We start from the raw sequence: 25625 nt of genomic DNA on the forward strand, positions 1-25625 counted from the left end.
AATTGGATCTTCATACCTTAAGAAAATCATTTAAAAATTAAATAAACACATTTGGCTGGTTTTGCTTCCAGTAAGGAATAATTATATCTTAGTTTGGATCATAAAATTGATCCTGTTTTGGGGAGATTTTGGTACAGGTATGGGACCTGTTATATAGAATGCTTGTGGCTTTCTGAATAACAGATCTTTTCATAAATTGGATCTTCATACCATAATCATTTAAAAATTAAATAAACACATTTGGCTGGTTTTGCTTCCAGTAAGGAATAATTATATCTTAGTTTGGATCAAATAAAAGGTAGTGTTTTATTACGGTATTACAGGGAAAAAGGAAATCATTTTTTAAAAATGTGGATTATTTGGATAAACTGGAGTCTATGGGAGACAGGCTCTCTGTAATTCAAGCTTCCTGGATAGCGGGTTTCTGGATAACGGATCCCATACCTGTACATATTCTGGTTGCAAGGTCGCTTTATGTCGATTCTAAACTGGTTCCTAATGTTTTAATATATTTTCTAAAAATGCCAGAAAACAAAAAAACAAATGCAAGGACATTATTTAAAAAAAGGCGAAAACTCAAATGGAGAAAGGCAACATATCCAGGCAAGGAGGTAGGAGAGTACAAGAGACAAAACAAAGGCACATAATAAGGGAAATGGAGAAGAAAAGATAAAGGCAGAGGGGTAAAAAAAATAATTACAAACTTGAAAACACCCTAACTGTCCATCTTCCTATTAACTATCTTTAAAAAGGAATGAAAAAGTAGGAATTTGTAGTTATTTGCTTACCGCTTGATATTTCCAACACAGATGGGGAAGGAAGTAGAGAAGCAAAAAGTAGGATACAATAGGAATCCATTGTTCTATCTATAAAACGGACGTGTATTGTTTTAGGGCATATATTTTAACTAACAAAAGCCCCGCCCATACACTTTGTTAATACTGTATGTGTTCCATATGCTGATATTCCATTTGTATTCACGTCTGATAGAAATAACTGGTAAAATGATATAGAGCCTGAAAGAAAGAGAGTTACGTCAAAATTTCCTGTAACAGGAAAACCCTTCAGCCACTCCTCTAATCAGAGCAACCATCCCCTCAAATCCAAATAAAAGTACAGCGGGCCTTGTGTATTGTGCTAAAATGTACAAATAAGAAGCCAGGGATACCACATTGCATTACAACAACTGCACATTTAACACTATAACAAAACATAAAAGCCAACATTGAATAATGACCAGTTATAATGATTTTAACCACCAACAGACGCAATTAACGAAGGTTAAAAAAAAATACAAAAAGTTGCATGAAAAAGGTTGGAGAGTTTCCACAGACGCCAACGGAAATGGTCTCAAACAACTTTATTTATTTTCCAGAGTACTGAAACATTTGAGATTTTCAGCCATATTCAAAAGGAATGGAACAATGCGATTTATGATGGCATGCAACGTTTCTTAAATAAGCTAGGGCTCAAGAATAAAAAATGTGGTTGTATAAGAAAAGTCGCAAGTGGGTTTTTTTTTTTTTATCAGCTGCCTTGTACTTAGGGTTGCCACCTTTTCTGAAAAAACAAAAACAAGTATAGGATCCCTTATCCAGAAACCGTTATCCAGAAAGCTCCAAATTACAGAAAGGCTGTCTCCCCTAGATTCCATTTTATCCAGATAATCCAAATTCTAAAAAATTATTTACTTTTTCTGTGTAATAATTAGGGATGCACCGAATTCACTATTTGGGATTCGGCCGAATCCCCGAATCCTTGGTGAAAGATTCGGCCGAATACTAAACCGAATCTGAATCCTAATCTGCATATGCAAATTAGGGTCAGGAAAGGAAAAAGTGGAAAAAATGCTTCTTTTGTGACAAAAAGGCACCTGATTTCCCTACCCGCCCCTAATTTACATATGCAAATTAGGATTCGGATTCGGTTCAGCCAGGCACAAGGATTCGGCCAAATCCGAATCCTGCTGAAAAAGGCCAAATCCTGGCTGAATCCCGAACCGAATCCTGGATTTGGTGCATCCCTAGTAATAATAAAACATCTTGTACTTGATCCAAACTAAGATATAATTAATACTTATTGAAGGTAAAATATATGATAACATTGATATAAATAATATTTTTACCAGCAAGGCAGAAATCATACTGAGACAACTTGGATTTGGTTTTAATTTTTTATTATTTGTGGTTTTTGAGTTATTTAGCTTTTAATACAGCAGTTCTCCAGTTTGCAATTTCAGCAGTCTGGTTGCTAGGGTCCGAATGACCATAGCAACCAGGCATTGGTTTGACTAAGAGACTGTTATATGAATAGGAGATGGGTAGAAAGACAACTAATAAAAAGTAGCAATAACAAATTTTTAACCTTACAGAGGATTTGTTTTTAGATGAGGTCAGTGAAACCATTTGAAAGCTGGAAAGAGTCCAAAAAAAGGGCAATTAACTAAAAACTATAAAAAAATAAATCATGAAGACCAATTGAAAAGTTTCTTAGAATTGCCCGTTCTATAACATATTAAAACTTAATTCAAAGGTGAACTTTCGAGTAGCATAAACAGTTTTCACTGCAACATGTCCTAATCAAGCTGAGAGAACAGCTGCCCGGTCCAACATACAGGGAAAATTCCTTTATCTCCAGACTAAGAATGGAATATGAAACCTCCTCCCAAAAGAGGATATGCCTTGAATGCTATTTTTTTTTATTGCACAACAAGACTGGCTACCAGCCTCACAGACTAAACAACAGTCAGATGGTGATATATGAAGATAAGCATAAAGGTAAAAGGTTTGAAAGTGCCATGAAAAGGTGGAGAAACTCCCCAAGATAAGGGATCACATACTGTATATTATAGATTCCACATACTCAGGTAATCAAATCCCATGGCTAATACAGGACCATGAACGTTATTAAGTGAATGAAGTACGCATATAGTACAGGTAGAGGATTCGTTATCCAGAAACCAGTTGTCCAGAAAATTTTAAAATGTATGTCTTTTTCTCTGTAATGACAAATCAGTACCTTGTACAGGTATGGGACCTGTTATCCAGAATCTTTGGGACCTGGGGTTTTAATGATAACGGATTTTTCCATAATTTGGATCTTCATAAATGAAGTCTACTTTTGTATGTTCTCTCCGTATCTTTGTGGGTTCCCTATGAGTGCTCTGGTTTCATCCCACACTCCAAAAACATACAGGCAGATTAAGATAAAATGAACCCAACTGTGTGTTAATGGGATAGGGATCTAAAATTGTAACCTTCACTAGCACAAGAACTGATGTCAATGATATATAATCTCTGTAAAGTGCTACAGAATATGCCAGTGCTATATAAATAACAGGTAATAATAATAATATAATACACAAAATCCATCAATATCTTGTAAATTATATCCTTATAAACGGTGAGTACTGATGTCATCAGTTATAAACGGTGATTAGTGATGTAATTTTTTGTCACATGACTCACTGAAACTTGTGTATTATAATAAATAAAGTACCCCCTGTTGCCTTTGGCTTCCTGTTTTTATATGGTCATGAAACTCCTCTGTAACTTATAATTTACAAGAGGGGGTACTTTATTCACTATATATTTGGTAGACTTGACAGGCAGTGCTGTGTTAAGAATTAAGTTCCCAGAAAGGCTAATGCCAAACTTTCAGCACCCCTACAGTTGCTAGTAAATTGTGGGCCTCCTATTTTTATCGTACAGGTTATGTATAGAATGTATGTCACCAATACCGCATGTTACTAAGCACAGGGCTAAATTTCTTTTTTTTTTGTGTTCGTTAAACAATTACTATATATATACACAATACTATGCAAAACCATCCCCATTACCATACACAAAACCTTGTCTAGGCTAGGGTTTCCATATTCATAAAAAATGCATACTAGAGGGCTGAATAGGTTTCATCATTGACTCACCCTATGCATTTTTGCGTTCCCCAATAAAAAGGAGCAGTCTGGTAACCTTATATTAGGCTACATAGTATCAGTAGCAAATAAGTGTTAAAATGGATGAGACAGTAAGGCCCAACTCAACTCTGGTCTAAGCCAGTCAAAGAGACAAATGTATCCAACTCAATTCAACAATCAGATGCATGTGTAATGTCCCTGCAAATTGCATGGCTCAGGTCTATAAACTTAGCTCAAAGTGGTTTATATCCATAAATGGACTTTACACAGGCTGGATCAGTAGAATTACCCTATGTACTGTAATGAGAATAATTGAAAATAAACTGGTTAACTCTCAGTGAATCCAAAATAGGTTGTGTTGTACACAGTAGGTGCTCCTGGAACTAAAATTCTCACTTATCTGCAGAATGGCAGGTGCCATTATCATAGGTATGACAATATTCTGAACCCCAAAATATTCCATTACCATAATTGTCTACAAGGCATGCCATTTTCTGGACGGTTATATTCACATTACAGTGGAATATTAAATACTTAAAGGGCACCTGTTGAGAAAAAATGTTATCCCCAACCAAAGGTGCGGGCTAACAGAGCCCGCATTCCGGTTGGGGATAACAGTTTTTTTTTTAAAAAAATGAGGGAGCTCCCGGTGCGAGCAACCATGTCCGGTCACTCGCATACACATAATGACAAGCTGCCCGAATTGCTCATTATGCACATGCGTGTAACGTCACATTTGCTTTATGCGCATGCGAGTAGTTACTTACCTGAAACCGCGGGCCGGTGCTCCTATCAGCAGAAAACCGCACTAGGCCCGGGGTTATACCAGTGAACGCCACGGAGCGGTTGAAGAAAGGTCGGCTATTTCGTTCAACTGTGCATGCGTTTGTCCCGGGAAATGGAGTGCTCCGTGGTGCTCACTGATATAACCCCGGGCCGGTGCAGTTTTCTGCTGATACGAACACCAGCCCGGGGTTTCATGTAAGTTGGCATTCCCAAGTGCTGCAAACCTTTCTTTAACGACACTGTCATTAGTAAGGTAGAATTATATGAAGGTGTGTATTTTTTCCCAGAAAAGGTGGCAACCCTAATTCAAGTTCAGTCATTATTAAATAACATAACTGCTAATTAGTCAGTGTCCCAATTTGCCCCCTACATATTCTGGGCTCCCCACCAGTTGTAGGGTCTGCTTCCTCCATAGTCACATAGCAGGGCATTTATCATGATGAGGCCTAGAAGACTAAACACCATGCATTTACATAATAATTGCACAACTTTCACTAGATTATAAAAAAAATTAATAACAGCCTTTTCATATTTCTATTCTTTTCTTACAATACTAATCTTACACCTTTTTATGTAAAGGCTGGTTCTGTTAGACCAGTCCTGGTTCAGTAATAGGGAGGGTGCTAGGACAAAGAAGCTGTAAGTAGGATGCTTGGATTTGCATTGCATCAACTTTGGTTGGGCATCCATTTAAGGGGGTGATAACCTTTAAAGGAGAAGGAAACCCCCTAGGTGCAAAAGCCCTCCCCCTCCCCTGTGTTGCCCCCCCCACCCCCCTGGCCTACCTGCCCCCCCCCGGGCAAACTAACTTGTTACTCACCCCTCTGCGCAGGTCCTGTCCACGGAGTTCACAGGCGCGATCTTCCCCTGAGCGGTCTTTTTCCTGCTTTGACCGGCGTTTTTGGCGCATGTGCAATAAGAGCATTTACCAGCACGGATCTACTGCGCATGCGCCGAAAGTCACAAAGTTTTCCGATTTCACTTTGTGACTTTGTGCACATGCGCCAGAAGATGCCAATTAATCCAAAAGAAGACCGCTCGGGAGAAGATGGCACCTGTGAACTCCGTGGACGTCCTAGGACCTGCGCAGAGGGGTGAGTAACAAGTTAGGGGCATTTGCCCAGGGGGACAGGTAGGCCAGGGGGGAGGAGGGGCCAACACAAGGGAGGGCTTTTGCGCCTAGGGGGTTTCCTTCTCCTTTAAGTTAACTTTTAGTAAGACATGAGTGATATTATGAGACAATGGTTTTCATTTTTTATTATTTATGGTTTTTGAGCTATTTAGTTTTTTACTCAGCACCTCTCCAGTTTGCTATTTCAGCCATATGGTTTCTAGGGTCCAAATTACCCTAGCAACCATGCATTGATTTGAATAAGAGACTGGGATAAGAATCAGAGAGGCCTGAATAGAAAGTCAGCGACCCCCATTTGAAAGCTGGAAAGAATCAGAAGAAGTAGGCAAATAATTCAAAAACTATACAAAAAAACGAAAAAATGAAGGCCAATTGAAAAGGTGTTTAGACTAACATACTAAAAGTTAAGGTGGACCACCCCTTTAAGTATATATTGAAAATATGTAACGATTTGATACACAAGGGGCCCTTGGGATGCTCAAAGCTGGGGCCCAGTCTTGTGAAGCCTAAGGTAGTGGAAGCCTAAGGAACAGTCCATTATACTGGTAATAGTGTCGTTTAATAATAAGAAGAAGCTCAAGACACCCACACACCCTCCAACACTGAATTATACACTGAATTGTACACTGAATTGTACACTGAATTATACACACTCACACTCCAACCAATTACACAGGGAGTGCAATGTGGAAGGCTGAGGTCCATGAAGCTACATATGGAGTGTACAATGGTTCCACAAAGACACTATACATACCCGGTAATTAAAACCCAGTGCTTGCGACAGGGGCATCTAATAATACAAATGACACTTACCCTCCAGCCACGCAATTCCAGGGCAGCCCAATGTGTATATTCTCTTCCTCACTCACAGTATGGGCGGGGCATCCGGAGTTGGGCGGAGCTTTGCCTGCCGGCCAGTCTGTACATAGACAGCGCCAGCGATCAGTGCAGTTTTCATTTCCTTCCCTTTGGCTCTGCGGGAGGAGGGAACTCGGCAGGTTTCCGGTTCGCACTAGTGGTTCCGGGTATCGGAGGAGGAGGGAGGGGGGGAGCTTGGGCTAAGGCTGTTTTGTTTGGCTTCCCTGAGTGTGTGAGAAAGAGACACGGAGTGCTGCTGGGATGCTGTCTTGCTCGCTGTCTCCTAGGAGAGACAGGGGAATGAGGGAATATACGGAGAGTATTTAAGGCTGGAGCCTGAGACTGGCCGCCCTTTATCCTGCTGCTGCTGTTGCTGTTGTCTGATACTGTCTGATATTGTACCACTCGCTGCTCGTACAGACAAGATGCTGCCTGCGGACCTGGGCTGCCTACATGCACCGATCTGACAGTGAGTGTCCCCTCTGATCTGTCCTGCTACCTCTGCTTCTTAGCCTGTGTCCAACTGCTGCTGGACTACAGCTCCCAGCATCCCCCGCAGCTACAGGTTGTCATACCCAAGAAACTAAGAGAGAGCCACAGGTTGGGCGTCCCACAACTTTATACTTTAGCTGTATTGTTCTCTGTAGACAAATGCTCAGCTCCCTGTAGCTTTTATTTACATAGGAGACAGTGCTTATTGATGTGCCCCGTGCCTATATATATATATATATATATATATATATATATATATATATATATATATATATATATATATATATATATATATATATATATATATATACACACGCTGTATATATAAAGAGTGAGAGATTGTTTTACTCATCTGATGCCCCTAGTTATTCATGACACTTCTGTAAACAGGTGCAGTTGTCAACCTGGACTGCTACAAGTACCAACCACCAATCATACAGTGCCCTGTGCCCCCCTGCTGTACCCCCCTCCGTGCTGTACCCCTTGTCCCCCCTGCTGTGCCCCCTGCTGTACCCCTTGCCCCCCTGCTGTACCCCTTGCCCCCCTGCTGGACCCCTTGTCCACCCTGCTGTACCCCCCTCCGCGCTGTACCCCGTGCCCCCCTGCTGTACCCCTTGTCCCCCTGCTGTACTCCCCTCCGTGCTGTACCCCTTGTCCCCCCTGCTGTACCCCTTGTCCCCCTGCTGTACTACCCTCTGTGCTGTACCCCTTGTCCCCCCTGCTGTACCCCGTGTCCCCCTGCTGCACTCCCCCTGTGCTGTACCCCTTGTCTCCCCTGCTGTACCCCGTGTCCCCCTGCTGTACCCCTTGTCCCCCTGCTGTACTACCCTCTGTGCTGTACCCCTTGTCCCCCCTGCTGTACCCCGTGTCCCCCTGCTGTACCCCTTGTCCCCCTGCTGTACTCCCCTCCGTGCTGTACCCCGTGTCCCCCTGCTGTACCCCCCTCTGCGCTGTACTCTGTGCCCCGCCTGCTGTACCCCTTGTCCCCCTGCTGTACTCCCCTCCCTGCTGTACCCCGTGCCCCCCTGCTGTACCCCTTGTCCCCCCTGCTGTACCCCCTCCATGCTTTACCCCGTGCCCTTTAGTTTCAGCATAGCTGTACAGACAGCTCTTTAGCGCATAGAGCACATAAATTCAAATATGGAAACTTTTTAACTGATCTCAAAACCTTGTCCATGTTCTCAAGTAAACGTTGTGGGTAAAAAGATTTGGCAAATTGTGGCATATCGATGCCCTTTGCACCTATAATTAAATGAGCCATTGCGTTTTGTCAGTCCACGCTGAGAATCTTTATGAGAGTGTGTCACTAGGGAGAGACGCTGCTGTGTAATGGTATGTTTCCAGCATCTACGTCTGTATCTCTCCCTAGGGGTCCTGCCCTGTGCCATTGTCTGGGAGCAGCTGGATGACAGCATTGCATTTCTGTGGACTGAGTACAATGTGTGTAGCCACTGGGTTCACTTGTTATCATAGGGATGGACTAGGCTTTACACATCCCTTGTTGCTGTTTAAATTATAGGTATCGACAGGATCAATATCATGGCCTCTATCATCTGCATTAATCTTTCATACCCTCAGCATTGTATTAAAGGCCATTTTTGGTTTATTTGATCAAATTATGTACACACAGACATGCAGTGTGCTACATGACATTCACTTAGTTGTCTGCTGTGCATTTCATATTCTTTTTCTTTTCGTTTTGGTAAGATTATAATTGTGGATGTGAGTCTGTGCACATTTGTTGTGTTACAGTGCATAAAGAACTGGACAAAGCCCAGTGTAATGCAGAGACTGAAAAGGGCTTGTTGTGCTTCAATGAAAGAGGGATTCAATGGCAGTTTCATCATAATCCACCGTTTATGCCTGATTTGTATGTTCTAAATTGGTTATTCAAATGCTCCATTAAATTTGAAAGGGCTATGGAACAGGAGATTTTGTAAAGCAAAACAACTTTGTAAAAAAACAAAACCCTACTTAATACTAGGGATGCACCGAATCCAGGATTCAGTTCTGGATTGTGCCTTTTTCAGCAGGATTCGGATTCTCCCAAATCCTTCTTTCCAGCCGAACCCGAATCCTAATTTGCATATGCAAATGAGGGTCAGGGAGGGAAATCTGGTGACCTTTTGTCAAAAAACAAGGAAATAAAAAATGTTTTCCCCTTCCCACCCCTATTTTGCATATGCAAATTAGGATTTGGTTCCATATTCGGCCAAATCTTTCAAAATAGTGGATTCGGCGCATCCCTTCTTAATGCATTACTTATTCATTATACTTTAATACAGTGGCATACAGAGATGATACTGGGCCCCACAACACTAAATGATGTTGAAATTAGGGCTGCACCGAATCCACTATTTTGTATTCGGCCTAACCCCCGAATCCTTCGCGAAAGATTTGGCCAAATTCCGAATACTAAATTGCATATGCAAACTAGGGATCGGAAGCGGAAAACATTTTTACTTCCTTGTTTTGTGACAAAAAGTCACGTGAGTTCCCAAATTTGTATTTGCATATGCAATTTAGGATTCTGTTCGGCCGTGCAGAAGGATTTATCAGAATCCTGCTGAAAAATCCTGGACAAATCCCAAACCAAATCCTGGTTTCGGTGCATCCCTAGTTAAAATTGAGCATTATTAGGGCTCCCTATACCTCCTGAGCCCCCCTGCAGCCACAGGGTCTGCTTCCTCTGTAGTTATGCCCATGCTTTAATAGGTTGTCTTGTTTTTACGTTTCCAAAAAAAAGTTCCCAACTGAGCATTTGGGTTAACAAATTCAACTGATGGGACCATGTGAACGTTAAACCAGTTTTTTTTCTTTTTGTCTGCTTTTGTATTCTAGCAGCAATGTACCAGCCCCACCCAAAACTGTCAGTCTGTTCGGTATTCTCTGCCTTGTGTATTGTCTGATGGATTAGTATGTACAGGTGCTTCTTTTGTGTGCCTGCGAAAGATCCAGTTTCAGACCGTGACCTTAGCAATCAAGCTATCAACACTGCACTTTGGTTACGTCGCTTCCTGGATAGTGTACACATTATACAAGTACTGGCTGGAACTTCTGTGACTGGGAAAAAACTGAAATGATAGGTCTCTGGTCACAATTAGAGATGAAACACTCCAATCTCTGTACATACAGGCCCGGACTGGCAATCTGTGGGTTCTGGCAATTGGCAGAGGGGCTGCTGTAAAATGCCATACACAGTCACTATTTAGTGGGGGACTGTTTGGGCCTCTCTGAATTGGAATGCCAGGGCCTATTTTGATTCCCAGTCCAGATCTGTGTACATATATAAATATATAGAGCACCTCCTTCAAAAAATGGGCAGGGAACCCCTTTGCTTATAACAAGGTTATAGAATCATTGCTGTACAATTATGGGATCGGTTATCTGGAAACCCATTATCCAGAAAGCTCAGAATTACGGAAAATCTTTCTCCCATAGACTCCATTGTATCAAATAATCCAAATTTTAAAAAATGATTTCCTTTTTCTCTTTAATAATAAAACAGTTGCTTTTACTTGATCTAAACCAACCTATAATTAATCCTTTTTAGAAGCAAAACAATCCTTTGTTTTTAATGTTTACATTTCTAGTAGACTTAAGGTGGCCATACATGGAGAGATCCGCTCGTTTGGCGATGTCGCCAAACAAGCGGATCTCCCTCCGATATGCCCACCTTGAGGTGGGCAATATTGGGCTGATCCGATCGTGGGCCCTAGGGCCCAACGATCGGATCCTAACGATGCCGAACGGGCGGTTGGATAGCGGGACCGCATCAACTAATAGATGCGGCCGCGATCCAACGGATTTTTTGTCCCATCCGATCGAGATCTGGCTGACATTCGGCCAGATCTCGATCGGTGAAGCCCGTCGGGGGGCCCCATACACGGGCCAATAAGCTGCCGACAAGGTCTGTCGGCAGCTTTTATCTGCCAGTGTATGGCCACCTTTAGGGTAATTCGGAGCTTTCTGGATAACTGGATTCCGGATAAAGGATCCCATACCTGTATTTTTTTTAATGTTTTTTTTTTTATATTCCATAATGGATGCCTTACAAAGGTATCTTTGGAGGTTAATATGTCCTAATTAATAGTAGAAATGGACTGGATCCACAGTTTTAGGATTTGGCCAAATCAAGTTTCTAGATGAGAACACTCCCCGAATTTAGTCTGGACAAAGACTAGCAACCAGATAGTTGAGGGTTTCTCGAAAATTTGCCTCATGTTTATGTTTGTTTAGGTTTATATGTTTTAGTGATGGTCAAAATTGTCATCTGGCTTTAGAAATGCTGCCTTTCCATGCTAGAGACTGGGGTTTTGTTCTGACTAAGGGTACAGTCTGCTGGGGTTTTATCTTAGTCTGGTTTTCACCATGTTTCTCCACTTTTTATCTATGGTCCAAAAGAACATATTGTTAGGTAAATGGCATCTGACACCCTAATTTTTGTAGAGTATAGGCTTCACTGTGCTAGGATCTCATGTCAGATTCTATTAAATATGGTGTAATATATTCAAGCTGTATTAATAGAAATGTCTGTACTGTAATGTATTTTCTAAAAATATACAGCTATGAGACCTGTTATCCAGAATGCTCTGGACCTGGGGTTTTCCAGATAATGAATCTTTCTGTAATTTTGATCGTTATACCTTAAGCCTACTATAAATTCATGTAGACATTAAATAAACCCAATAGGCTGGTCTTGCTTCCAATAAGGATTAGTTATATCTTACGTTGGATCAAGTGTACAGTACTGTTTTATTACTACGGAGAAAAAAGAAATAATTTTTAGAAATCTGGATTATTTGGATAAAATTGAGTTTATGGAAGATAGGCTTTCCGTAATGGAGCTTACTGGATAACAGGTTTCCAGATAAATTACCCTATACCTGTATTTGAACATATCTGCGTCTTTACTAAAATTTTGGACATTTTGGGACTGTAACAAATAGATTTTTGTTCTTGGATGTTAATATTTGTAGATTTAATACTAGAAACACATACGGTAAGTTACATATGTTTTTTGACAGATATACAGCCACAAGTGCCTGGACGCTTACTTGTCCAACAATTCATATCGAAACCATGAGTATACTTAAGAAGTTGGTCCCCCTTTGCCGCCAGGTTAAAACTAAGTAAGCCTTATCAGAAAGTTCCACCTAAATATACCAGTAAACCCTTAAAGTAGTGCTGCTCTGAGTCTTTCAAAAGAAACACAGCATTTCTTTCCTTCTATATTGTACACATGGGCTTCTGTATCAGACTTCCTGCCTTCAGCTTAAACCTCTTTGCCCCAGGCGTGAGCATGCTCAGTTTGCTCCTCTTCCCCTCCCCCTCCCTTCTCTGCTGTAATCTGAGCCCAGAGCTATAAGTGAGCAAGGAGAGACTCAGGCAGGAAGTGATGTCACACCAAGTTAATACTGCAGCTTCTATCCTAAACAAAGAGAGAGCTTCTAGAGCTTTTTACACAGGTATGGTAAAACATTCTACAGAATAAATATAGCATTCTAGCTTGCACTATTGCAGCTAATCTATTGGCAATAAAATGCCTCCATAGCTTTCCTTCTCCTTTAATTGATTGTATTGAGAAAGTTCCTTATTTCAATGTGATTGAAGCATATATTCAATTTTCATTTACGATAGTTCCCCTTTAAGATATAAGGTTTGTGTGTGTGTGGCAGCTTGTCCGTAACAAAAAGCCCATGCCGTTTTTTTTTCAGTGTCCGTTTGTAACTCGCCAGTGAGTTTTCAGGCAACAGAGATGCGTTCCAAAATGTGTTTTCGATTTTCACTTGTTCATTGCAGCAAAAACCCTTTAAAGTCATGATGGTTTCAGGGATCTTAGGCAGAATAAACCAAGAAGGCCATAAAACACTTTGCTTCGGAGTGAAGTGTTTTTTATTTAAGGCTGCTTTCTAAGTAAATAATTTCATTTTTCAGTTTTAAGCTGTAATCGTTCCCAGGAAAGTAAGCTATTAGCTCAGTTGCAGATGACTCTCAGATCCCTGGAAAGTGTATAAAAGAACTTCATTGTGTACCAATTAATGAAATATTAAATTTTGTACAGTACATATTTTGTCCAAGTCTAGTGCTTCTAAAGGCAATATATACGTGCGTGCGTGCGACAAGTTTTAAAATTTAAACATATTTTATTAGAATTGTCAGGCCAACTTTTTGGTCTCCTTCTGAAAACTTGTTTTAACTGTTCTGGTGTGCACCGACTTATCTTGAACGTTTATTGCTTACTTTATTGTGGGTAGCACCTGGGTCATTTATCGCTATTCGGAGAATGGAAGAAACACTAGGATTATATATATAAAATCCCACACTGATATGGGTATAGGACCTGTTATCCAGAATGCTCGGGACCTGGGGTTTTCCAGATAAGTGGTCTTTCTGTACTTTAGATCTCCAAACCTTAAGTCTACTAAAACATAATTTAAACATTAAATAAACCCAATAGGACACTTATTTTCTGAAGGCAAATGTAATATTATAATTATTTCTTCCTATTTCAAAGCTGTTGGCCCACTACATAATTCCAAAAGGTCATCCACTGACTCGATTTTTGGTTTTAAGCAATACTATTAAAATTTGATAATTCAGAGTGCTTTGTGTGTGTTCATAAAACGAGAGCTGTCAATTACTGAACTGACTAATCTGAGTAATGTGTGCATAGCCAACAGTAGTCAGGGAAGGAATGTATACAGGTGTTTCAATATATTATCGAGACAAATAAGGAGTCTGTGAAAAATATTGGCCCTGCTATAACTGCTTGTCCAGTATATCTTTCAGGACTATCCATTTGGGTAAAGGTATGGGACCTGTTATCCAGAATGCTCAGGATTTGTGGTTTTCCGAGTAATGGATATTTCCACGATTTGGATCTTCATACCTTCATATGTCTACTAGAAAATCATGTAAACATGAAATAAACCCAATAGGCTGATTTTGCTTCCAATAAGGAATAGTTATATCTTTGTTTGGATCAAATACAAGTTACTGTTTTATTATTACACAGAAAAAGGAAAAACATTGGATTATTTAAGAGTCTATTGGAGACAGCCTTTCTGTAATTTATAGCTTTCTGGATAACCGGTCTCCTGATAAGGAATACCATACCTGTACAGTCATTTCTTGCTTTTACAGCCCTTGGTTATTACTCAGTCGCCAACTAAGTGACCACTGGTGAGGCCTAAATTAAATGCAAATTTACTATTTGTTAAATTAAAGGGAAGTACACTTTAGGCTAATGTCTTGTTGTTGGAGTCAACAGTAACTGTAAGTAAGTTCTAGGTCAGTTTAAGTTTTAAAGCTATGAATTGTACAGACTTGCATATAATATAGTTTGCCAGAATGCTTTTTGATGGATTTCCATGGGAAAGCACAATGGCCGCTTTTAGAAGGGATCATGTAACAGAATCATAGGGAGTGAGACCTGAGGGATTAAACTGATTAATATTGTACAAGAATGAGCGATTGAGAATACTGTGTATAGCAAGTGCCTGCCCACAAACCAGAACTAAGTAGTCAAAATCTTAATCCATATTAATCCTTTACAGAATTATAAGGTGATGGCATTCCTTCCTGATCTAATTCAAGAAAAAAAGTTATTTTGGGTGTTAAAAGCTTAGACTCTCATGCAGACAGGAGAAAACTCCCTGTCTAGAAAAAAAAAAGCGCCATCTTTTTGTGCCAAGTTCTAAAAAGGAAGATTCCAAAGCATGTGACGCGATGTTCTTAGTCCCCTGGTGAATGGTGAATCATCCTGAGCTTGGCTCTCTTTGTACAACATAATTGATTATCTGACTGATAGCCTGGCACCACCTGCATTGGTCAGGGCACAGCATGGCAAGTCTTGTGATTTATCTCCAGGTATGGACATCGGCTTTTAACTAGCAGTATAACGTTCCTGTAAATGAATGGCAACAAGAACACTGTATTCTTGTCTGTTTGTACCTTCTCATTTACAGATGTAAGTGCTCTCCTCTCTAACTACAGTTTCAATCTGTGTTGGCTGCAGATCTACGTTTAAGGGACTGCAACAACCCAAAATCATTATTATTTATAAAATCATAATCCTCAATACTATACAGAGATTATATATCGTTCACATCACTAAAATCCATATACATTTAATTGTGATGTATACTTACTGTTCTGCATTTGTCAGAATTCTTGTTTAAAGGGATCCTGTCATCGGAAAACATGTTTTTTTCAAAATATGTCAGTTAATAGTGCTACTTCAGCAGAATTCTGCACTGAAATCCATTTCTCAAAAGAGCCAACAGATTTTTTATGACTTGGGGCAGCTGGGAAATTGGCAAAATGTCTAGCCCCATGTCAGATTTCAAAATTGAATATAAAAAAATCTGTTTGCTCTTTTGTGAAATGGATTTCAGTACAGAATTCTGCTGAAGTAGCACTATTAACTGACATATTTTGAAAAAAACATGTTTTCCGATGACAGGATCCCTTTAAGCATGATCTAGCGTGACACTGAGTACAGGTATGGAACCTGTTATCCAGAATGTTTGGAAACTTGGGTTTTTCCAGATAAAATTATTAGGATCTTCATATCCTAAATCTACTAGAAAATAATGTAAACATTAACTAAACCCAATGGACTGGTTTTGTTTTCAATAAGGATTAATTATATCTTAGTTGGGATCAAGTACAAAGTACTGTTTTATTACAGGCATAGTAAATGTTATCCAGAATGTTCAGGACCTGGGGTTTTCCGCATAACAGATCTTTCTGTAAATTATACCTTAATTCTACTAGCGAATCATGTAAACATCAAATAAATCTAGTAGGCTGGTTTTGCATCCAATGAGAAATAATTATATCTTAGTTTGGATCAATTAAAAAGTACTGTTTTATTATTACAGAGAAAAGGGAAATCATTTTTAAAAATTTCTATAAAATTGAGTCTATGGGAGACTGCTATTCCGTTATTCAGAACTGTCTGGATAATGAATTTCCGGGTTAACGGATCCCATACCTGCATTACAGAGAAAAAGAAAATCATTTTTGAAAAATTGTATAAAATGGAGTCTATGGGAGATAACCATCCTGTTATTCTGATCTTTCTGGATAACGGATCCCATACCCTTAGAAAATAATAAATGAAATGTATAGTATTATGCTCTGGAAAGATGTGCCTTTGACATAATTTTTGTCCTTTTATGTTTAGCCTATTGTTTAATATTAAGATTATAGATCTTAAAAATCTATTTTTTGGTAGACTCTATTAAGTATTATTAAATATATATTCTGTGCTTTATATAACACAGACTTGGGTAGATATAAATTTTCTTGGGCATATATCTGGCACCTGGGCTGGAGATTCAGAGTGAAGAAAATGTTACAAGTACGATTTGTAAATAAATTACATTTGCTTTTATAAAATGAATGATGTGCTTGCCACCTGCTGGGAAATCGTGTTCTTATCGGGACAAGACCAAATGAATTCTGACATATTCTTTAATATATTCTTTCTTGGGAAACCATAGAATGTATAGGGTTTTTTCCTGCGATAGGAAGTATCTGTTATTTCGTATGTAAAAAAAACATCACTTAGGGTGCTAGGTTATAACCGTCTCTAATACGCTCCTGTTGATTGAGCCGGATGCAAGCACATCCTACATTCTTTACTACTGGCTAGTAAGTCACACATTTTTTTTTATCTGTGGGACAACCTGTAAAATTAGCCTTAAATATGTGTGGATGCAGGGTACCCCCTGTTGCAAAATATATTAAAAGTCACCTCGGAGTTCAGTGACCTGTATAAAAACACTCAGCCTTCTGCCTTGTTCTTTAATATGTAATGGAACTCCTCAGTAACTTATATTATCTTTATACAAGTTATCTTTAGCCATGAATATCTTGTAAATTATATAATGAATAAAGTACCCCCTTTTTGTAAAATATAGGGATATTATAAGTCACCAAGGATATAAAAGCACGAGGTCGAAGGTCATGGAACTCCGAGGTAACTTCTAATATCGTCATATTTTCCAACAAGGGGTACTTTATTTATTATAATACACAAGTTTTAGGAGTCATGTGACAAAAATTACATCGCTACTCACCGTTTATAACTGATGACATCACTAGTCACCGTTTATAAGGATATAATTTACAGGATATTCATGGCTCTTGTGTATAACATCCTTATTAAATTATGTCATCAGTTATAAACAGTGAGTAGTCATGTCATTTCTATCACATGACTCACTGAAAGTTGTGTATTATAATAAAGTACCCCCTGTTGCAAAATATGAGGATATTAGAAGTCACCTCGGAGTTCCATGACCTGTATAAAAACACTTGGCCTCATGTTTTTATATGCTCATGAAACTCCTCCGTAACTTATAATATCCTTATATTTTACAAGAGGGGGTACTTTATTAAATAAATACACACATATCAAATCCTCTTGTAGAAACAGCAAGCCCTCACTGGGCTCAAGTAATGCCGTAGGTAGCCGGCTAACACTTTAATCCTGACCGGTCATCACTTTTTACATTTCTTTCTTTAGCATGTTATGCTTGGGAATAAAATCTCATGAAAGCAATACACTGGGCCAATGATTGATCAAAATCACATTGTTTCAAGACTGTGCCACAAGTTGTTTTCGTACATATCACTGACAAGATTGGGGATATCCGTTGATTAAGTTAGGTCTGTTAATCAGCTTTAATTGGATTTTTTTTTTTCAAAAGTCAGAGAGTAGTGCAGAGAATTTCAGACATATAAGGGGTTAACTATCAAAGGTGGAATTATAGAGTTTTCTAATTTAAGAAAAAACTTGAATCAGCGATTTCGTGGTTAACAACACAAAAACTCGAATCTCTCGAATTGATCAAGTTTTCAAATGGCTCAAGGGACCTCTAATTCTACATGACCTGGACAGGTTTTAGATGATGTATTTTCGAATTTGAGCTATTTCCAGCTTTGGGGCATAATAAATCTCGAAAATTAGTTTTTTTAAAAGAACTTGAAAAATGTGTGTATTCAATTTTCAGTTATGTATGAATCATGACATTTTTGATTAATATAGTTTGGAATTTTTTTTTTTTTTTTTTAGAATTACACTTTCTTATACTGTGTAAAAAGCTGTTTTTTGTTTTTGTTTTGTGAAGGACCCCTTTAAATACTTGAGTTTTGTTAAGAAATGAGTCTTGCTTTTGTCTGCTGCTGACATTCTTGTAAAGGTCAGTGAGTGAGTGACTGAGCCTCCGTGTACATGGCACGTCTCACAGAATAAATACTCTCAGGCTGTATGCTAGGTTATGAGAAATGGCCACTGTGATTTCTCTCGATAACATCTCTGGTTGCCATGGCTACTTGTGTGGCAGGATTGGGTCCAATTGCAAAAGCCATAAAAAGAAAATACCCCTCCAGAGATCACGCAATAACTTGGAATGTTATAGGGGCTTGTGTGTGCAAAGGTGGGAAAAACTAAAAACTTATGGGTTAGATGGGATATTCTAATTTTATTATTTATAATAATAAATATTAGCCCTTTTTTTCTTGTGGGACTTGAAGCATATTTGTTTTGGACTGCCAGTACTCCAGTGGGAGAAGTAAAGTAATATCTGGCTTGGGTCATTGCAGTAATTTAATTGATTTCATATGTTTGACAAGGAGCATTTTCAGCAATATGGCTGTTCTATTTCCACCAAGATGACATATCCTTTTCATATACATGAATGAGATCAGTTTACTTTGAAACCCATTAACCAGAAAGTTCTGAATTATAGGTAGGCCGTCACTCATAGATTTTATTTCATCCAAATAATCCACATTTTTAAAAATTATTTCCCCTGTAATAATAAACCAATGCCTTGTACTTGATCCAAACTAAGATAAAATGAATCCTTATTGAAGGCATAACAACCCTAATGGGTTTAATTCATTTTTAAATCTTATTTTGGTAGAATTAAGATATGAAGATCTAAATTATGGAAAGATACATTATCTGGAATACCCCAGGTCTTGCGCATTCTGGATAACCGGCCCCATACTTGCACAGGTTTGAGATCTGTTTACTTGGAGACCCATTATCCAGAAAGTTCTGAATTATGGTAAGGTCATCTCCCATTTAGATAATTATTTTTTTTAATTTCTCTTCTCTGTAATAATAACGCAGTAGCTTGTACTTGATTGTAGCTACGCTTCATTAATCCATATTGATGGCAAAACAATCTTATTGGGTTTATGTAATTTTTTAATTAGTTTTTTTAGCAAACTTAAGGTATTGTGATCCAAATTATGGAAAGATTCCTTATCCAGACCCCAGTTCCAGAGCATTCTGGATAACTGATCCCATACCTGTATATGTATGAAATGAAGCAGCATATTGTGTAGCTTCTAGGATAAGATAGTGCAGTCATCACTTAAACAGAAAGCTTGTAATTGTCTTCCACCTTCTAATAGTATTTAGATTAGAATCATTTTCTCTATTGATTTCCCCTGTGAGCATATGCATTTATTAATCCCATTATATAATGCAGATTCATTTAACGCCCCATGCTTGCACATGTACAGCAAAGTTGCACCTGCAGGTCCCTCTGAACAAGCTGTGGTTATTGAACTATATGAACTCTAACGGATTGCTTTGCCACTAATAGGGATTCATGTAGTTTAGTTAGGATCACGTACAACGTATGGTTTTATTATTACAAAGAAATTAATTTAAACACAAACATAGGAATTATTTGCACTCTGTGAAAAGGCCTAATGTTAGGCACCCCCAGAGATTATAATTGCTTGCCTGAAACCCCAGGACAGTGCTCCTTTTAGCAGAAAACTGTACCAGCCCGGAGAACTTCTGTGCAAGCAGCGCATTTTGATCTTCTTTCTTCTTTGCAACAGGTACACATGCGTAGTAGGGTGAAAAGTAGAACTTTAAGCAAAAACCGTGGGGTTTTTTTCCCCACTCTAATGTACATGCTACTGCCCAGGGCCATTAAAGTAACAGTAACACCAAAAGGAGAAGGAAAGTCATTGACCACTTGGGGGTGCCAAATATTAGGCACCCCCAAGTGAATGTATTTACTTAACTGAAACCTGGGCCAGTGCTGCTATCAGCAGAAAACTGCTCTGGCCCGGCTATTCCAGAGAGCACCACAGAACGCATCTCTTCCGACTTCTTCTTTCTTCAAATTTCCCTTGGCATACGCATGCACAGTACAATGAAAAAGCTGACTTTTTTAGTTCGGCTTTTAACTCTAATATGCAGTCGCAAGAAGAAAGAAGAAGCCAGAAGAGGAGCACTCTGTGGTGCTCGCTGGAATAACCCTGGGCCAGTGCAATTTTCTGCCGATAGGAGGACCCAGGGTTTCAAGTAAGTCAATACATTCAATTTTGTGAGTCACATGTTAGGCACCCCCACGTGTGAAATGACTTTCATTCTCCTTTAAAGTAATTAATATATAATTAAAATATTAATACATTAAAATATAATGTACTGATAAAAACTGATGTGTTTGCTTCAGAAACACTATTGTAGTTTATATAAACAAGCTGCTGTGCAGCCATGGGGGCAGCCATTCAGTTTGAAAAAATGAGAAAAGGCACAGGTTAAATAGTAGATAACTGAAAAGTTCCCATTGTATTTTACATAGCTTATGTAAGCTATCTGCTATGTAAACCTGAGCCTTTTCTCCTTTGAATGGTCTTTCTGAAACCAACAACATGTTTTACTTGTGCAGGGTAACAGTAAATTAGAAATTAATTACTTTAAGGGCTATTCCACACGGGGAGATAGCCACGCGTTTGCGGTCGCGGCGACAAAGCGCCGCGCCAGTCGCCGCGACCGGCGCAGGCGACAGTTTTGTATGGGCGCCTATGTAAAAACGCCTGTGCTAACCACACGAGGCGATGCGCTTTTCAACAGTCGCCTGAAAATGCCTCGCCAGGCTTTTTCAGGCGACTGTTGAAAAGCGCATCGCCTCGTGTGGTTAGCACAGGCGTTTTTACATAGGCGCCCATACAAAACTGTCGCCTGCGCCGGTCGCGGCGACTGGCGCGGCGCTTTGTCGCCGCGACCGCAAACGCGTGGCTATCTCCCCGTGTGGACTAGCCCTAAAGCAGGGATCCCCAACCTTTTGAACCCGTGACCAACATTCAGAAGTAAAAGGAGTTTCTCTCTCTCTCTCTCTCTCTCTCTCTCTCTCTCTCTCTCTCTCTCTCTCTCTCTCATCAGTTTTTTTGCTGAATGCAAGCTGACTCGTGTAGACTGCCTAACTTTGAATCTATTCAGGTACTGCCAGGAACTTGCTAAGTGCTGCACATTCCTGAGCAGGAAGCCTGCCCTCATTATAAAATATGTAATGCATGCATAAATGAACTACACACTGTTTCTAAATTGAGAATACACTTCAATAAAAATACACTTAATTATATATCTAATCACTGATGTTATAATAATATATTTACACACACTGAGCACGATAAACAGCTGCACTATAAAAAATCTTAAATGGACAACATACTGCCCAGTTTGTATTTTGCTGTCTAAAACAGGTATACATGCATGTCTGGGACTTAAGTTCAAAACATAAAACCGCAATTAAATCAGAATCCCTTTGACCAAAGGATTTGGTGTCCGAAACCTTTCACACACAACAATTTGTCTGCCTTACAAGCCTGCGTGCTGTTGTGTTTTTTTGGGGACACTGTGTTTGGTATGTACTAAATTATATGTTTTACTTACTTTGTAATTATACATTGCTGTAATTAAATGCTTTATTAAACCATTTATTTGCATACCTTAAGTGTCTGTACTAATAATGTGTGCAGAGTAACTTTTGTAGCTTTAAGTTCAAAACATAAACAGATAAACAGACAAGCTACCATTTAAGTACTATATGATCTGGAGGATTCTCATTTTCATTGCAGTCTGTTGGGTTACCGTAGTTAATGCAGCAGTTGTGGTCGAGCAAAAATAGATGTAGTGATGTGTGGGCCGGCCCAAAGCCAGCCGGGTCCAGGCAGACACTGGCACAAACCTGCGACCTCACTGTGCTCCACTTCCAGTAACATAAAAAAATTCAATTGTTTTAAAGTAATAAAAATTTAATGCAGTTTTGCCCTGCACTAGTAAAACTGCTGTGTTTGCTTCAGAAACATTACTATTGTTTATATAAATAAGTTGCTGTGTAGCCATGGGGGCAGCTATTCAAAGGAGAAAAGGCTCAAGTTACACAACAGATAAGCTCTGTAGAACATAATGCTATCTGTTATCCATTATTTATCCTGTGCCATATAGCCGTTTTTCAATTTCCGCCATGGCTTCTCAGCAGCTTGTTTATATGAACTATAGCAGTGTTTCTGAAGCAAAGCCATCAGTTTTACCAGTGCAGGGCAACACTACATGATATTTTCATTAATTTAAAACACTTTGTTTTTGGTGTTACTGTTCCTTTAAGGCGGTGTCTGTTCATAGACATGCACCGACCCCGTCCCCTCCGTGACGTCAGAGTCCAGGGGAGGCATAGATATATAAGGAGACACGCAGGTGCAGGTCCTACAGCGCCGGGTTAGGCTTGGGTGCGGGTCGAAAATGTATCGACCAGCACACCGCTAATGTAGTCGTTGTGAGAATTGACACCATTCATAAAAGGAACTTGCATCTAAAGCACTTTTGCTTCGGTCCTGCCTCCGGTTCCAAGTGGGGCACAAGTGTTCCTATTGATACTTTGGAACCCAATGTGACCTGCCTATATACATGCCACATGCCCTAGTATTGCATTGTAATTCTGCTCCAATATACATTATTCATCATTTCATGTGAATTTATGAGGGCTGTCTCTTCATCCCTTTATCTGAGTTCTTGGAAATTCCATTTTTTTGTCATTCTGACAGATGAACATGGTTATTAGGTCATGGTGGGTGTGACCCCTCCAGGCATGTGATGTTTGGGAATCGGTTTCTTTGTTTTTTTCAGCATATTGGTCTACAAGTGCACAGTATGCTTAAGATGGCCAGACACAGTGAGATCCGCTCGTATCTCCCCGATATGCCCACATTGAGGTGGGCGATTTCGGGCTAATGCGATCGTGGGCCCTAGGGCACAAAGGTCGGATCACGGGACCGCATCAACAAACAGATGCGGTCCCAATCAGACAGGATTTTTTACCCTGCCCGATCAACATCTGCCCGACTTTCGGCCAGATTTCGATCGAGGACGCCCGTTGGAAGGCCCCACACACGGCCAAGAAGCTGTCGACTCGGTCTGTTGGCAGCTTTTATCGTCCCAGGTATGGGGGCCTTTAGGCAATCTAGTGCTGCAGTGTCAAGTAGTCCAGTCATGGGAAAGATACTTAGAAAGTGAGGAATAGGGCTGAGTGGAGTCAATGAATGTGAGCACTGTAGAGGATATTGTGGCTCGAGTATTCTTACTGGATTAACTACTTTTAACTATTAGCACGTAGGAATACCACATTCATGAATGGGCTAAACTTCACGTCGGATCGACAGACCGCATTTTACAAGTCGGATGGGTTAAAATTTAATGGGACTGATACAAAAATGGGATGTGATGAATCTGATGGGAACCGACTTTTTTTTTTCCCGAATTGAAATCCATTAAATGTCCGATGTAGATACATGAACTAACGACATTGTCTGACTTAATGTGATCTGAATTTCAATTCTAGCTATAGGGGGATCAGACTACAAATCTCATGCTGTTGTGTGGTGTTGCATGGCAAGATCAAATAAAATCTGATCAAAATCTCTTGTGTAATTTTACCCTTGGGCAACAAGAAACCCTATTGTCACATGGCCAGTAGAAGGAGCACATTGAGTTAAGGTGGCCATACACGGGCCGATAAAAGCTGCCGACAGACGGGCTTCCCCAATCGAGATCTGGCCGAAAGTCGGGCAGATCTCGATCGGATGGGACTAAAAATCCCGTCGGATCGCGGCCGCATCTGTTCGTTGATGTGGTCCCACTATCCGACCACCAGTTACAATCCGTTAGGATCCGATCGTTGAGCCCTCCGTGTATGGCCACCTTTAGACTGGTATTGTAGGTTGATAAAATCAGTGCATGAAGTGTGCAATAACTGGGAGTAATGCATCAAACTGCATATGCAGAAAATCTAATAGCAAGCTAGTCTAAGCTGCTTTCCAATGGTCTCTAATTACTAGTCTTCAATGGTTAAAGATTATCTGTAAATGTATTTGCTACAGTAATTAGTATCTCTATTTGTACTGGTTGGTTCTGACTATTGAAACAACATAGTAGAAGCCAGTTAATTGACAGTGCAATAAAGGAGCATGCATGTCATTGTGGGAAATGCTATCCTGCTTGTAAGAGAGCTGATTTCTTCTACATTTCTTTCATCCGTCAGAACCAGCAGTTCAAAAAAGGAGGGACTAATACTGAAGTTACATTTTCAAATAGCTTTAATTATATTATAATACACCAGCCATGAATATCTGGTAAATTATATCCTTATAAGATGTCATAGGTTATAACTGAGCTTAGTGATGTTATTTCTGGCACATGACTCACTGAAACTTGTGTATTAAAATAAATAAAGTACCCTCTGTTGCAGTACGGTATAAGTACAGTATATTGGAGGTCACCTCAGAGTTCTTTGGCCTTTTGCTTTTATATGGCCATGGAACTTCTCTGTAACTTATAATATCCTTACTTCATCAAAACTGACTATTTTGGGAAAGTATTGTGACTCGGTAGTTTTGAGTAAAAAGACATGGTTACCCATTTTGGATTTGGCTGAATATGTACCTTTCAATATGTGGTTGGGGCGATCAATTTTTTTGGTGTGTTTTTTACCCCACAAAAAAAATCCAGTAAATGTGTTGATTTTTCAAGTGACATCCAGGACAGTTTGTATGCGCTAACTTCATAACTGTTCAATGGACCCCTGAAATTTATATTTAGGGTGTTTTTTCTTGGTACCATATGCTATGCAGGAGATAAGATGCTAGAAAGTGGTAGCTTTGAGGCGATTTTCAGGTATTTGATCAAAACTGTCAATTTTGGAAAAGCATTGCAACTAATTAGTTCGGAGTAGAAAAACATGGTTACCCATTTTGGATTTGGCTGAATATGTACCTTTCAATATGTGGTTGGGGGGGATCAACTTTTTTTTGTGTTTTTTTTTACCCCACAAAAAAAATCCAGTAAATGTGTTGGTTTTTCAAGTGACATCCAGGACAATTTGAATGCGCTAACTTCATATTGGGGTCTCTAAACACCGGATATTTTGGTAATTCTATGCTCACTGGGTATCAAACTGTTCAATGGACCCCTGAAATTTATATTTAGGGTGTTTTTTCTTGGTACCATATGCTATGCAGGAGATAAGATGCTAGAAAGTGGTAGCTTTGAGGCGATTTTCAGGTATTTGATCAAAACCAACAATTTTGGGAAAGCATAGAGACTCCGTTGGCTTTATT

General features: G+C 39.5%; 2 protein-coding genes across 3 annotated transcripts in view; one reads left to right on the forward strand and one right to left on the reverse strand.

The window, feature by feature from the left end:
• Positions 1 to 6777, reverse strand: part of krit1.L (KRIT1, ankyrin repeat containing L homeolog) — a 39896-nt gene extending 33119 nt beyond the window's left edge. Inside the window, exon 1 of the mRNA XM_018267310.2 lies at positions 6648 to 6777. The gene's annotated coding sequence lies outside the window, so the exon portion shown is untranslated. The remainder of the gene's footprint in view (positions 1 to 6647) is intronic.
• Positions 6778 to 6872: 95 nt separating this feature from the next.
• The window catches only part of ankib1.L (ankyrin repeat and IBR domain containing 1 L homeolog), a 95862-nt gene continuing 77109 nt past the window's right edge, over positions 6873 to 25625 (forward strand). For both annotated transcript variants that reach the window (XM_041565891.1, XM_041565892.1), the window contains exon 1: positions 6873 to 7161. The gene's annotated coding sequence lies outside the window, so the exon portion shown is untranslated. The remainder of the gene's footprint in view (positions 7162 to 25625) is intronic.

Source organism: Xenopus laevis, chromosome 6L (assembly GCF_017654675.1).
Source record: "Xenopus laevis strain J_2021 chromosome 6L, Xenopus_laevis_v10.1, whole genome shotgun sequence".
NCBI lineage: Eukaryota > Metazoa > Chordata > Amphibia > Anura > Pipidae > Xenopus > Xenopus laevis.